This window comes from Salvelinus sp. IW2-2015, linkage group LG23 (assembly GCF_002910315.2).
Source record: "Salvelinus sp. IW2-2015 linkage group LG23, ASM291031v2, whole genome shotgun sequence".
NCBI classification, from domain to species: domain Eukaryota; kingdom Metazoa; phylum Chordata; class Actinopteri; order Salmoniformes; family Salmonidae; genus Salvelinus; species Salvelinus sp. IW2-2015.
This window is the reverse complement of record NC_036863.1, coordinates 23878454-23893786: the sequence shown is the minus strand read 5'-3', so window position 1 is coordinate 23893786 and position 15333 is coordinate 23878454.

Genomic DNA, 15333 nt, shown 5'->3' with positions numbered 1-15333 from the left:
GGCAGCGAGGCTGGAGGTAGGTCTTTGCAGTGCGACCTTGATGGCATGGCGCATTAGATCAACTCCTGGTCCATCATCAAGATACTGGGTTGGTACACACAAACACACACACAGAGACTGATTACATTATAAAGGTGGTTATGATTAGCATGGTGGAACCAATCTGATCACATTCGCCTTCTATTTCAATAAATCAAATTTAATTAGTCAATGCGCCGAATACAACAGGTTGTAGACCTTACAGTGAAATGCTTACTTAAGAGGCCCACCAACAATACAGTTTTTCAAAAAAATATGCATAAGAATAAGAGATAAAAGTAAACAAGTAATTAATAGAGCAGCAGTAAAATAACATAGCGAAACTTATAGGGGGGTACTGATCACAGTCAATGTGCGGGGGCTGGTTAGTTAAGGTAAGTATGTACGTGTAGGTAGAGTTATTAAAGTGACTATGCATAGATGACAACAGAGAGTAGCAGTGGTGTAAAGAGGGGGGGGGGGGGCAATGCAAATAGTCTGGGTAGCCATTTGATTAGATGTTCAGGAGTCTTCTGGCTTGGGGGTAGAAGCTGTTTAGGAGCTCCTGGACCTAGACTTGGCGTCCGGTACGCTTGCCGTGCGGTACAGGAGAACAGTCTATGACTAGGGTGGCTGGAGTCTTTCACAATTTTTAGGGCCTTCCCTCTGAACTGCCTGGTATAGAGGTCCTGGATGTCAGGAAGTTTGGCCCCAGTGGTGTACTGGACCGTTCGCACTACCCTCTGTAGTGCCTTGCGGTCGGGGCCGAGCAGTTGCATACCAGGCAGTGATGCAACAGTCAGGATGCTCTCGATGGTGCAGCTGTAGAACCTTTTGAGGATCTTTGGACCCATGCCAAATCTTTTCAGTCTCCTGAGGGGGAATAGGTTTTGTCGTGCCTCTTACGACTGTCTTGGTGTGCTTGAAACCATGTTAGTTTGTTGGTGATGTGGAAATCAGGAACTTGAAGCTCTCAACCTGCTCCACTACAGCCCCGTCGATGAGAATGGGGGTGGTGCTCGGTCCTCTTTTTCCTGTCGTCCACAGATATTATGATATGTGAAGTGAAATAGAATGGTAAACACAGCTATCGGGCTGAATCTACCAGGTTAGGTTATGAAGGTGAATTGGGACACAAATTCTAACTGTTTGAGCTTTGACAAGTTCAAATATCACCAACATGATTCAAATATCTTCCCAGTTCCATTTATATGAATGTTCACAGCTAGGGCATGTCTGTGGGATGCTGAGGCTCCCTTTGCTGGTCTTCTCTATGTTTCATGTTCGGCTGCAAACTGACATCTCTCGAACACTACAGCAGGCAATCTCATAAACAATGTACTTCCTCATCTTATGAGGTGGTTTATTGACTAGGAGGTTCTGTGACAGGGTGATACAATAGACAGCCAAGTGGTAAATTGCATTTTGTTATACAGAAGGACAAAGCTTTTTGTCTCTGCTTGGCTGGGTAACTAACCTACTAGTTATCAAACTGGGGATTTTTTTTTAATACAACTTTTCACATAACACACCTTACTGTTGTTGATGAAGCCGTCTGTGCCATCAGGGCAATAACTCGGGTCAATGTTCATTTTAGATCGTCACTAACAGCACAAAGTCCTAAAGCCACCTATTTCTACAATTTCTCTTCTTAAAATGTGATTTAAACCTAACCTTAACACACTGCTAACTAATGCCTAACCCAACCTTAAATTAACCTTTCAGAGTATCAACCCGGATCGGGAGCACCCCCACCCCCACACACTGATTAGCATAGCTAGCTAGCTTCAGAAGAGATAGTAGCATCTAATATCATTAAATCACAGTCCAAGACACCAGATGAAAGATCACGATCTTGTGAATAAAGCCACCATTTCAGAATTTTTAAAATGTTTTACAGGGAAGACAAAATTGTAAATCTATAGCTAAACACGTTAGCAAAATACAACCACTATTCTAACTCCATCAGTTTTTACTCCTTCAGGTGCTATCACCAATTCGGCTCAACTAAGATATTGATATCCACTAACCAAGAAAAAACTTTTTCAGATGACAGTCTGATAACATATTCATGGTATAGGATAGTTTTTGTTAGAAAAAGTGCATATTTCAGGTAGAAATCACAGTTTTACAATTGCACCCACCATCACAAATCGACTAGAATTACTAGATAGAGCAACGTGTAATGACCATTTACTCATCATAAAACATTTCATAAAAATAGACAAAGCATAGCAATGGAAAGACCCAGTTCTTGTGATTTTCAGACCATATTTCAGATTTTCTAAGCGTTTTTCAGCGAAACACAATAAATCGATAAGTTAGCATACACATGAACAAACGTTACCAGAGCATCGATTCCAGCCAAAGAGCGCTATAACGTAATCACCGCCAAAATATATTAATTTTTTCACTAACCTTCTCAGAATTCTCCGATGACACTCCTGTAACATCCATTTTACAATATACATATACAGTTGTTTTCGAAAAGGTGCATATTTAGCCATACAAAACCGTGGTTTACACAATAAAAATACTAGGAAATCAAGCCTCAATATGTCTGACGTCATCTATCAGAGTGATCTAGTTTAATTGAAAGCTAATCATATACTTGACTAAAAAATACAGGGTTGACAGCAATCGAAAGCAAATTAGTTCTTAATGCAACCGCGGATTACATTTTTTAAAATTATCCTTACTTTTCAATACAGGGTTGGCCAAGTGAAGCTATACAAAACAAAATGGCGAAATATGCGTTTAAATATTTCGACAGAAACAGGTTTATCATATTAAATATTGCTTACTTTGAGCTGTTCTTCCATCAGATTCTTGGGCAATGTATCCTTTCTATGTTATAAACGTCTTTTGGTCGATAGATGTCCTCTGTCCTTCGAAATGTCCACCACAACGACCGACTCCTAAACGTGTCCAAACTTTCAGAACGCACAACAAAGAAATTCCTCAAAATCGCACTAAACGGATATAAATTGATATAAAACGGCTCAAATTAACTACATTATGATGTTTTTAACAACTATAACGACTGAAAACATGACCGGAGAAATATTGCTGGTTAGAAAACGATTTGGAACGAGGCAGGTCCGATGGCCTTCACGCTTGAGGCGCACGTTGAGAAAGGACGGTCCTCTGTACATTTTTTGTCATTTATAATGGCTGTGAACGTCCATCGACTTCATTGAAAACGTGATGACGTACAGACACCCCGAGGAAGACGTGGCAGTGTCGGTTTCTTCATAGCATTCACTGTGGCCTTATAAACAGACCCCAGATCAGAGGTAACATTTCTGAAATCTGAACCCTGTCATGAAAAGTGCTGTAGAAATTGTTCTGTACCACTCAGAGACAAAATTCCAACTTCTATAGAAACTAGAAGGTGTTTTCTATCCAATAATACAATAATATGCATATTGTACGATCAAGAATTTAGCACGAGGCAGTTTAATTTGGAGACAAAATATGCTAATGCGGAACAGCACCCCCTATAGTTGCAAGAAGTTAAGGCCAAAAAGCTAATTAAAAAATATAGCAATTTTGAATTAGTGTTCAGCGACACCGGTTGAGCATTCCTACAGCATTTCCCTCCAGAAGCCATGAGAAAGTTGTTCGTGAGAGGTGTGGGGACGGGGGACCGTGCGAGGGGATTTATACTAACGTTACTATCTGTACTTACTGGTGGCACAGACGCTGTTTCATCCTTTCCTACACTGAAATTACCCTTGCCTAACGATTGCGTCTGAAGCTGGGCTTGCAGCACAGCTATCCTCGCCGTAAGGTGTTCGTTCTCCTGTATATTATGAGTACAGTGACTGCAATTAGAAGGCATCATGTTAATGTTACTACTTAGCTTCGGCAGGTCGAGGTCCTGACGAACCACGTCCGGAGTGAAAAAGTTGAAGGGAAAAAATATATATAAACGGTAATTAAAAAGTAAAAAACGTAAAGTTGTCAGGTAGCAAAGTAAGGTTAGCAACAAAACGCACAGCAGTACTTAAACAAGTCTGCAAGTTGTGACCAGAAATGACGTGAAAGACAATACCATCAGAGTTAGATATGCTAGCCTAGCCATTTCCCTTGATAGTTTGATTGTATTGACATTCCCAGCCTTAGTTACATTCATCCGTTTTTGTCCAAAATATTGAGCCCTTGAAACTGAAACAGTTCATCCCGAATGGAGGCAGCAAACACTGTACCAGGCCAACTGTGATTTACAACCTGATTGGAATATTTTTTGGACTACCAAGAAACGTATTGGTGAATTATATTAATCATACATTGAAATGCACCCATCTATTCTGCCAACAATGCTTCAGTGTACGTCATGGAATGTTGAGTCAAATATAACCTATTTTTAAAACCTCTCATAAAGTTGTTTAGTAGCATAAACTGGGAATATGATATTTTTGACTGATATTTTGATTGTCTGTTTCATATCTGCAAAGTAGTTAAAACGCTGTCAGTTCCACTTTAAAGACTCATGCACAGATACAGGGAAACAAATACATAAGTGTTGATGTCTCCTGGTATATTCATTACAGAAACCGTTTACCGTTTAAGAACCAAACAGAATAGGGAAGAGCCTACCAGAATTTGTTGAATAGAAACTCTTTTGCATTTTCCGTTTGGAGTAAACGGTTTCTGTTTTAAAACATTTTGCAACAGATGAAACGTTCTGGAAGGGAATCTATGTAGTTATTACACCTTTGGTCTCCACGTGTCTGGTTTTGAGGTTTGGGCATCTTGTGACTGCAGTTCATCTGTCTAATCCAGTYGTTCCAAAACTGTGGGGCATGCATTTTTTTGGTGGGGTGGGGCTCAGTCCGGCTTTCAACTTACTCTTGAAAGTTGTAATAGTAGAATGCACAACGTGCAAATTGGATAGTGCATCATCCGTTTCCCTCTGGTCATGTCAGTCGTTGCATACCTTAAAACTTCTTATGGCTGCAGGGGCAGTATTGAGTAGCTTGGATGAAAAGGTGCCCAGAGTAAACTGCCTGCTCCTCAGTCCCAGTTGCTAATATATGCATATTATTAGTAGTATTGGATAGAAAACACTCTGAAGTTTCTAAAACTGTTTGAATGATGTCTGTGTATAACAGAACTCATATGGCAGGCAAAAACCTGAGAAAAAAAATCCGACCAGGAAGTGGGAAATCTGAGGTTTGTAGGTTTTCAACTCATCGCCTATCGAATACACAGTGGGATATGGGTCAGTTTGCACTTCCTATGGCTTCCACTAAATGTCAACAGTCTTTAGAACCTTGTCTGATGCTTCTACTTGGAAGTGGGGCCGAAYGAGAGGGGAATGAGTAAGGTCTGCCATGAGCTGACCATGCTCTGACCATGCGCGTTCACATTAGAGGGAGCTCTGTTCGTTTGACATGTTTCTACTGACTGTTACGGAACTTTTTGACATTTCGTCTGCTTTTAGTGAACGCGCTTCGTGACTTTGGATTTGTTTACCAAACGCTCTAAGCAAAGTAGCTATTTGGACATAAATGATGGACATTACCGAACAAAACAAACATTTCTTGTGGGAGTCCTGGGAGTGCATTCCGACGAAGATCAGCAAAGGTAAGTGAAGATTTATAATGCTATTTATGACTTTTGTTGACTCCACAATTTGGCGGGCAAATGTATGGCTTCCTTTTGTGGCTGAACGCTGTTCTCAGATTATTGAATATTGTGCTTTTGCCGTAAAGATTTTTTTWAATCTGACACAGCGGTTGCATTAAGAACAAGTTTATCTTTAATTCTATGTAAAACATGTATCTTTCATCAAAGTTRATGATGAGTATATCTGTTTTTTGATGTGGCTCTCTGCAATTTCTCCGGATATTTTGGAGGCATTTCTGAACATGGCGCCAATGTAAACTGAGGTTTTTGGATATAAATATGAACTTTATCGAACAGAACATATATGTATTGTGTAACATGAAGTCCTATGAGTGTCATCTGATGAAGATCATCAAAGGTTAGTGATTCATTTTATCTCTATTTCTGCTTTTTGTGACTCCTGTCTTTGGCTGGAAAAATTGCTGTTTTTTTCTGTGATCGTTTGTGGTGCTTTCGCTGTAAAGCCTTTTTGAAATCGGACACTGTGGTGGGATTAACAGGAAATGTATCTTTAAAATGGTGTGAAATACTTGTATGCTTGAGGAATTTTAATTATGAGACTTCTGTTTGAATTTGGTGCCCTGCAATTTCACTGGCTGTTGCCATAGCGATCCCGCTATTTATAACTTGTCAGAAATGACCAGATCAGCCTATATCAGCTAAACTAAGTTTTTTAGCCCAAAGATTTTGTAGTAATGTTCAAGTCACTCAAATATAACATGAATAGTCCTCCTGAGTGGCGCAGTGTTCTAGTGTTCCACTAGAGCTCCTGGTTCGAGTCCAGGCTCTGGGAGACCAATGGGGCGGCTCACAATTCTGCACTCCCAAGCAAAAAGGCAGTAACTGCTCATAGAGTGGAACTGAGAAAAATGGCTTCAAAGTTTAATTGTCCAGTCAAATGAATTATAGGGAGATCATTGGAGATGTAATGATCTGTTGCCTTACTATGAGTAAAACATTTTTTATTGTTGACCCTGACCTCTGACATGGCCTTTGACCCTTAAACGGCAGTTACTGCCTTCTTCCTTGGCCTGATATGTTATAAATTGCAGGGTAATACCAAAGCAAAGAGCAGTATCTGCCATTTTCATTTGTTAGTTTACTATACTTCTCATTTATGCTATTAATACAAGAGCAGTGTAATTACTGACAGTGTAACAGAGTTGAAACGGCATCCTCCTGTGTCTTCCACTAAGAAACCAGTTGCATTTCCATAGAGATGTAGGTTCTGCTTCAGTCACATTACATACTGTGTTTGACAAGTAGCCCATCTCTTGTTATAAGAATAAATGTGAAAAGCAGCACTGCAATAGTTTGAATTACATGAAATGATAACCTGTCTTATAATATATAATGATGGAACATGATAGAAGTATGACGTAGGGTAATACAAATTATAAAAAATGACCATGAGATTGCTAATAAAAACATTTATTTGTCTTTTTTCAAATGACACTTTTGAGTGAATAAATAAATAACAGCTTTAAGAATACATTTTAAACATATTACATGTTCATATTCATAAGAGGACCCAAATGAAATTTAGCTACAATTTTAAGTAACATTTCATTTTTAAGTAAAACTTCTTCAGTGCTCTTCCATGTTACTCCTCATCCACAGCAATGCTGTTCCCAACCAAGGCATTCCAAAACGGCCTTCGATTTGCAGTATCAGAGGACACAGCTTGGTGATTATGTCCATCTTCTTGGACTCTTCTATCCCTCTATCCTGTGTACGTAGTGTCGAGGGTGTCTCTAGAGTGACTTTCTTCTGATAAAGTCAAGCTCTGTGAAGTCCTTTTCTTCATAGGAGACTTTGTAGAAGAGGCTCCTGGATCCACGCCTCAACTAGGTCTCAGCCATCTCTGCCAGCTTTGGTGCTGCTGCCTTCTTCAGCTTGACTGCATTGGAAGTGGCGACCACATGGAGGAAGTCCCCGAAGTCGTACACCACACCTCCAGGTCGAGCTTTCATTTCCTGTTCCACGCCATGGTGGAAACTGTCTGCACTCATGAAGGTGTGTCCTAGCTCGAAGAACTTGTGGGTGATGTCCTCCATCAAAGTTGAGTCAGCATTGACAACACTCACCAGTGATGTTAAGAGGCACCAGTTTTTGTTTTGAGAAGTGCAGTTATCCACCCAATACACTGCATGCTTGACATCTCTCTCCCTCTCCAGTGCTGTTACGTAAGATGAAGTAATCTCCTCTGCCTTCCGACCAGCTGTTCCTTCATGRCATACCACTGAGATTGTTTTCTTCTTCTGAGACTTCTTTCCAATGGGGGCGAATGTCTCGATAGGCAACGATTCTTCTTGTGAACAATGCTGTTTTCACGCCTGGCATGCGAGGGAGCATGATGACTTTTTGCATATCAACGCTCCTCACAGACCAGTCCTCACGCCAATCTTTCTGTGCATCAGCCTGGTAATGGTTTCTGCTCTGCCCTGCAGACTTCTTATGTTCCTCATATTTCCTACATTGCATGCAGTCAGGCTTGGTAATGGTGAATTCAGGTGCTGCATGGCTGTTGTCTTGGCAGACTTGGGTTTCCATGGCCTCATTCTCCCTGTGCTCCATCTTCAGATGATGACCCTGCACCAAACAGAGTTCGCTCTCCTCCTCTCCAAGCTTCACAAAGTTGATGTTCCTTCCCTTTACCGCCTTGCGATAGGTTTCGTAATCGCAGCTGGCATCTTTGTTCTTCTCCTTGTAGTCATTATGCATGAACCGAATATTGACGTCACTAGGGAGGTAGAGGCGATGTGGGGCATGCTCTCATCTGTAGTGGCTGATTTGGGAATGGAAGGACTCAATGTGTTGCAGGATTGGATTCATATTCAATTTGCTCGTTGAAGCRTTCTTTCCCCTCTGATCCTTTGGTGGAATCAGTTTGGTGGTGATTGACTTGCCCYTCATCGTGACAATCAYCCTGTCATTTTTTGGGGTGGTAGCCCAATGTTGTCATAAAAAACACTTTGCATACCTGTTGTGCAGAACCGCTCTGGTTTGGAAGATGGTACAGAAACGACCTGCTGCGTCGACTGTCAGCGCCAACAGTGATATTTTTCTTAGATTGCTGTGCCACCATGTGGAAGATCCATGTCATCTTCTCCTTATACTTCATCTCCCAATACTTTTCCCATATTTCCTTTTGCCTACCCTCTGAAATATTCTGAGTACATTGCCTCTTGCATTTGGGACCACATGACTTACCCATTGGTGGAATCTTGGATTTCTTGTTTGATAGGTGTTCTGGGCTCAGCTGCCACTTGTGCTGGAACATCCAACTCTGAAGGTGGATGATAATCTTCATCATTGGCAATTGATTTCTCATCTGATAGACTGATGTCTAAGGAGTCAGAGACCACCCACTGGTTCTCTATTTCTTCAAATAGTGATGACACTGACTTCAGTTAAAGGGGGTAGATCAGGAATCTTTGTTGGAATGTGGCCCTCAAACTCAACTGAAATAAATAGAGCAAATAATCAGGGACATGCATCCTAATGATTCTGTCTGTCATGGATGATAATAATTAATACTGACATTTTGTGGTGTGCAAACATTTGATCATAATCCTTTTCAGTTATTCTATAATATAGGATATAATCAATGTTGATTTTATCTTGTGCAAACATTATCATAATTTTCACTGTCATAACTTCATTTCACTGTCATAACTTKATTTCATACATGCTCCCAAAAAGGCTCTTAAATTTTCATCTTTATTTACAAATACAAAAAAATGCATGGATGGACATTAACAGGAATAAAACCGAGTATTGACGTGGTTGTACTGTCCTAATAGACCCTCACATGCAACTTAGATACCGCATAGATACTAATCACCTAGGCCATAGGGATTGGTGGAAGTCATGCAAAACAGTTTTTTCTGCATTCATGTAATGATGGCATTGAAGCAGACACATTGAGCACACATTTGGTATGTCAAAGCTTGTTGTACTAATTACATACGCCACCAACAAAGGGGATGGATACAATTTGGCATTTTAACTTTCCTGACCAGGACAGTCACGCAATACTGGAATATTAAAGAAAACCAGAAACCCTGATCATGTGAATAGATATATTATTAATGAGCTAGCAATGCTGTGTGGGCGCTCATCCGGAAAACGAGTGTGCGTGGCTTTTGACAATTCAGTATGGGATGCACGTCCAACTGACCATCAGCTGGCTAGAGTTCGTGTGTYTGGTGTAATGTTACTGATTCAAATAACCCATGGAATGTCAGAATATAACTATGGGGATTATATTAATTCTAGGTATAATAGATTGAAGCTATTATAAACTGCTGGTCGTCTCTTATGGGACCATGTAGCACAAATCTATTGCTTCATGCTAATGCTAGCTAGGTGGGTTTTGACGTTTTGGTAGGGGCGCATCAGTTTTAGCTAGGTGGCTGTCACTGGCTAGAAATCGTGTGTATGGTGTACTGATTCAAAGAAAACATCAGATTACATTTCAGAATATAATTCATTATATGGCTAATAGATTGAAGTTAGTATCAATTGCAGATCTCCTCTCATGAGAGCAGGTAGCATTGTTAGTCTATGCTCGCTAGCTAGCTAATTAATTTTGATCTCAGATCTACTTAGCTAGTTAGTTCTTACCAGTGTCTGGATGGCGGCGTTTCAGAGCAAGTTCAACAATTTTCTCCCGGGAATGCTGTGCCATGGTGTTGTATCCCTAGATTAGCAATGTATGTGTGTGTAGCTGTCAGTCAGTGTCCCACAGGGTTGATTGTATCACTATCAGAATAAAATGATATGAAACCAAGGTAAAACACAGTAACTGCAGCCAAGGGCAGGTTGAAACCAAGCTAAAAGGCAGTAAGTTCAGTTACTACCATTTACCTTGGTTTCACAGTATTCTTTTGCAGTTACTGCTAATACGACCCCCATTTTCTCCAAAACACAATACAATAGAGGCAGGATACTTGACTACATGATTAAGCATGCATTTAATGTAACAAAAATGACATTAACTAATTTTCTACCAAATGAACAGTTACTGCCTTTTTGCTTGGGAGGGCGGAATTGGCCCAGCGTCATCCGGGTTAGGGGAGGGTTTGGCTGGCAGGGATGTTCTTGTCCCATCTCGCTCTAGTGACTCTGTGGCAGGCTGGGCGCAATGCACGCTGACATGGTCGCCAGGTGTACAGTGTTTCCTCTGACATATAGGTGCGGCTGGCTTCCGGGTTAAGCAGGCGTTGTGTCAAGAAGCAGTACGGCTTGGCTGGGTTGTGTTTCGGAGGACGCACAGCTCTCGACCTTCGCCTCTCCTGTGTCCGTATGGGAGTTGCAGCGATGAGACAAGACTGTAACTACCACTTGGATACCACGAAATTGTGGAGAAAAGGGGTAAAACTAAAAATATATATAATTATATATAACATGAATACACATTAAACATGGCAAAATGTATAGAATTGCAAGACTTTCGGCATTAAAACTGCTAAATGTTCTTTCCGGCAACAAGAGGGGTGTGAACAATTTGTGTCATGAACAGTGCTTGTGTGGGATGTTCCCCAATGCTGGAAGGGGGGCCTGAATGAAAACGTTTGGGAACCCCTGATCTAATCCCCTGCTAGAGAGAGAAAGACAGAAATAATATTACAATAATTTAATTGAATATACAGTGCATTCGGAAAATATTCAGACCCCTTGGCTTTTTCCACATGTTGTTACGTTACAGCCTTATTTTAAAATTGATTTAAAAAAAGTTCCTCATCAATCTACACACAATACTCAATAATGACAAAGCAAAGACAGGTTTTTAGAAATTTGTGCACATTTAATGAAAATAAAAAGCTGAAATATCACATTTACATAAGTATTCAGATACTTTAGTCAGTACTTTGTTGAAGCACCTTTGGCAGCGATTACAGCCTCGAGTCTTCTTGGGTATGACGCTACAAGATTGGCACTCCTGTATTTGGGCAGTTTCTCCCATTCCTCTCTGCAATCCTCTCAAGCTCTGTCAGGTTGGATGGGGAGCATTGCTGCACAGCTATTTTCATGCTCTCCAGAGATTTTCGATCGGATTCAAGTCCYGGCTCTGGCTGGGCCACTCAAAGACATTCAGAGACTTGRCCCGAAGCCACTCCTGCGTTGTCTTGGCTGTGTGCTTAGGGTCATTGGATTCCACCTGGCGATCTGTTCACCGTCTGCCCTGGCCTGTCTCCCCCTGTCTGGTACAGGTACCCACACCACCCTCACCCCTCTCTCCCGAGCTTTCACTCATCTCCAGCACTCACACACAGCACTCACACACTGTTGTGGCGAGTGACTCTGAACTTACAATGGCTAGCCCCAAGTTGTTATATATATWTTTTTTTCCTAGTGCATTTTTCTATTTTGCTATTTGCCTCATGACTCCTGCATACTTTGTTGACTACAAACTTTCTTTACCCAACTGTGGGACATACTATGTTTGTTCCCACACTCGGGACTCTGACTCTCTATTGGTTACATAGACTTTTGGCCTCCCATCCTATTCTAACCACCTCTCGCCGGCTATGTATTCATGTTACCTGATGAAATTGCTGTACAATATGATCTTGTTGCCATATAATGCACATTCAGATGTCATAAATCAGCACTGCAGAGCTCTCCCTGTCCTATGCCATGCCTTGATTGTATTACTGTTGATGATATCTGGAAATGTGCGTGTACACCCTGGCCCATCTACTYTTGCTAGCCCCAATTCTGACTTGTGCTCTGATATCTTCTTCACAGATTTCTGCTCTCGTAAAAGCCTGGATTTTCTGCACGTTAACACTAGGATGAGTGTTTTGAATACTGATCTTAACCTTTCTGGTTATAACCTTTTTCTGCAAGACAGATCGTCTAAAGGTGGCTTGAGTGGCAATCTTTACCAAGGATCACCTTCAGTGCTCGGTTGTCTGTCCCCAAACAAGTCTGTCCCCAAACAAGTCTGTCCCCAAACAATTTGTTTTGCTGGTTTTAAGCATTAAACTTTCAAATAGCTCTTTGTTGACTGTTTGTAAAGATTGTCATCTGGAGAAGGAGAGGAGGACCAAGGTGCAGCGTGGTAAGTGGTCATATTTTTTTTTTATAAAATAACGAAAACACTTGACAAACAACAAAAAGACAAATGAACAGTCCTGAAAGTTTCTCCCTGCAGCAGTCACTGAGTCTGAGGTGCTAAAGGAGCTCCTTAAACTTGACCCCAAAAACACATCTGGGTCAGATGGTTTAAGACCCTTTCTCTTTAAGGTTGCTCCCCTATCATCACCAAGCCTATCTCCAACCGTTTAACCTCTCTACTTTCTGGGGAGGTTCCCATTGCTTGGAAGGCAGCCACGGTTTGTCTCTTATTTAACTTCTTATGGCTGCATCCCGCTACCGGGATCGATATGACAACAGCCAGTGAAAGTGCAGGGCGCCAAATTCAACAACAGAAATCTCATAATTAAAATTCCTCAAACATACATGTGTCTTATATCATTTTAAGGTAATCTTGTTGTTAATCCCACCAAAGTGTCCGATTTCAAATATGCTTTTCAGTGAAAGCATACAACGATCATTTAGGTCACCACCAAACCACAATAAGCACGGACATTTTTCCAGCGAAAGATAGCAGTCAGAAAAAGCAGAAATAGAGAAAAATGAATCACTAACCTTTGATTATCTTCATCAGATGACACTCATAGGACTTCATGTTACACAATACATGCATGTTTTGTTTGATAAAGTTCATTTTATAACAAAGAATCTGAGTTTACATTGCGCGTTACATTCACTAGTTCCAAAACATCAAGTGATTTTGCATAGCCACATCGTTTCAACAGAATACTCATCATAAATGTAGAGATATAATCCAATGTATACACTTGGAAATTAGAATATACCTCTCCTTAATGCAACCGCTGTGTCAGATATCAAAAAAACTTTATGGAAAAAGCAAATCATGCAATAATCTGAGACGGAGCTCAGAACAATAGCCAAATTAGCCGCCATGTTGGAGTCAAAAGAAACCAGAAAATACATGATAAATGTTTCCTTAACTTTGATGAACTTCATCAGAATGCAGTCCTAGGAATCCCAGGTCCACAATAAATGCTTGATTTGTTCGATAATGTCCGTTATTTATGTCTAATTAGCTACTTTGGTTAGCGCTTTTGGTAAACAATTCCAAAGTCACAAAGCGCGTCCACTATAACGTGACAAAATGTCCAAAAGTTCCGTAACAGTCAGTAGAAACATGTCAAATGATGTACTGAATCAATCTTTAGAATGTAGGACACATCACTGCACTCTATACTCCTCTCTAAACTGGTCATCTCTGTATACCCATCACTGGTTGATGCTTATTTATAAAACCCTCTTAGGCCTCACTCCCCCATATCTGAGATATCTACTGCAGCCCTCATCCTCCACATATAACACCCGTTCTGCCAGACACATTCTGTTAAAGGTCCCCAAAGCACACACATCCCTGTGTAGCTCCTCTTTTCAGTTCGCTGCAGCTAGTGACTGGAACGAGCTGCAACAAACACTCAAACTGGACAGTTTTATCTCAATCTCTTCATTCAAAGACTCAATCATGGACACTCTTACTGACAGRTGTGGCTGCTTTGTGTGATGTATTGTTGTCTCTACCTTCTTGCCCTTTGTGCTGTTGTCTGTGCCCAATAATGTCTGTAGCATGTTTTGTGCTACCATGTTGTGTTAACAACAAGTTGTTGTTATGCTGTGTTGCTACCATGCTGTGTTGTCATGTGTTGCTGCCTTGCTATGTTGTTGTCTTAGGTATCTCTTTATGTAGTATTGTATTGTCTCTCTTGTTGTGATGTGTGTTTTGTCATATATTTATATTGTATTTATTGTTTTATTTTTATCCCAGGCACCCGTCCCCGCAGGAGGCCTTTTGCCTTTTGTTAGGCCGTCATTGTAAATAAGAATTTGTTCTTTACTGACTTGCCTAATTCAATAAAGGTTAAAAAAAACAATTGTCCTTCTGGAAAAAACAAAAAAACAATTGTCCTTCTGGAAGGTTCTCCCATCTCCACAGAGGAACTCTGGAGCTCTGTCAGAGTGACCATCGGGTTCTTGGTCACCTCCCTGACCAAGGCCCTTCTCCCTCAATCGCTCAGTTTGGCCGTGTGGCCAGCTCTAGGAAGTGTCTTGATGGTTCCAAACTTCTTCCATTTAAGAATAATGGAGGCAACTATGTTCTTGGGAACGTCAATGCTGCATACATTTTTTGGTGTCCTTCCCCAGATCTGTGCCTCGACACAATCCTGTCTCGGAGCTCTATGGACAATTCCTTCAACCTCATGACTTGTTTTTTTCCCTCTGATGTGCACTGTCAACTGTCAGACCTTATATAGACAGGTGTGTGCCTTTCCAAATCATGTCCAATCAATTTAATTTACCACAAGTMGACTCCAATCAAGTTGTAGAAACATCTCAAGAATGGTCAATGGAAACAGGATGCACCTGAGCTCAATTTCGAGTCTCATAGCAAAGGGTCTGAATACTTATGTAAATCAGGTATTTCAGTTTTTTATTTTGAAGACATTTGTAAAAATGTCAACTGTTTTTGCTTTGTCGTAATACGGTATTGTGTGTAGATTGCTGAGAAAAAAAGTATATTTAATAAATTTTTGAATATGGCTGTAACATAACAAAATGTTG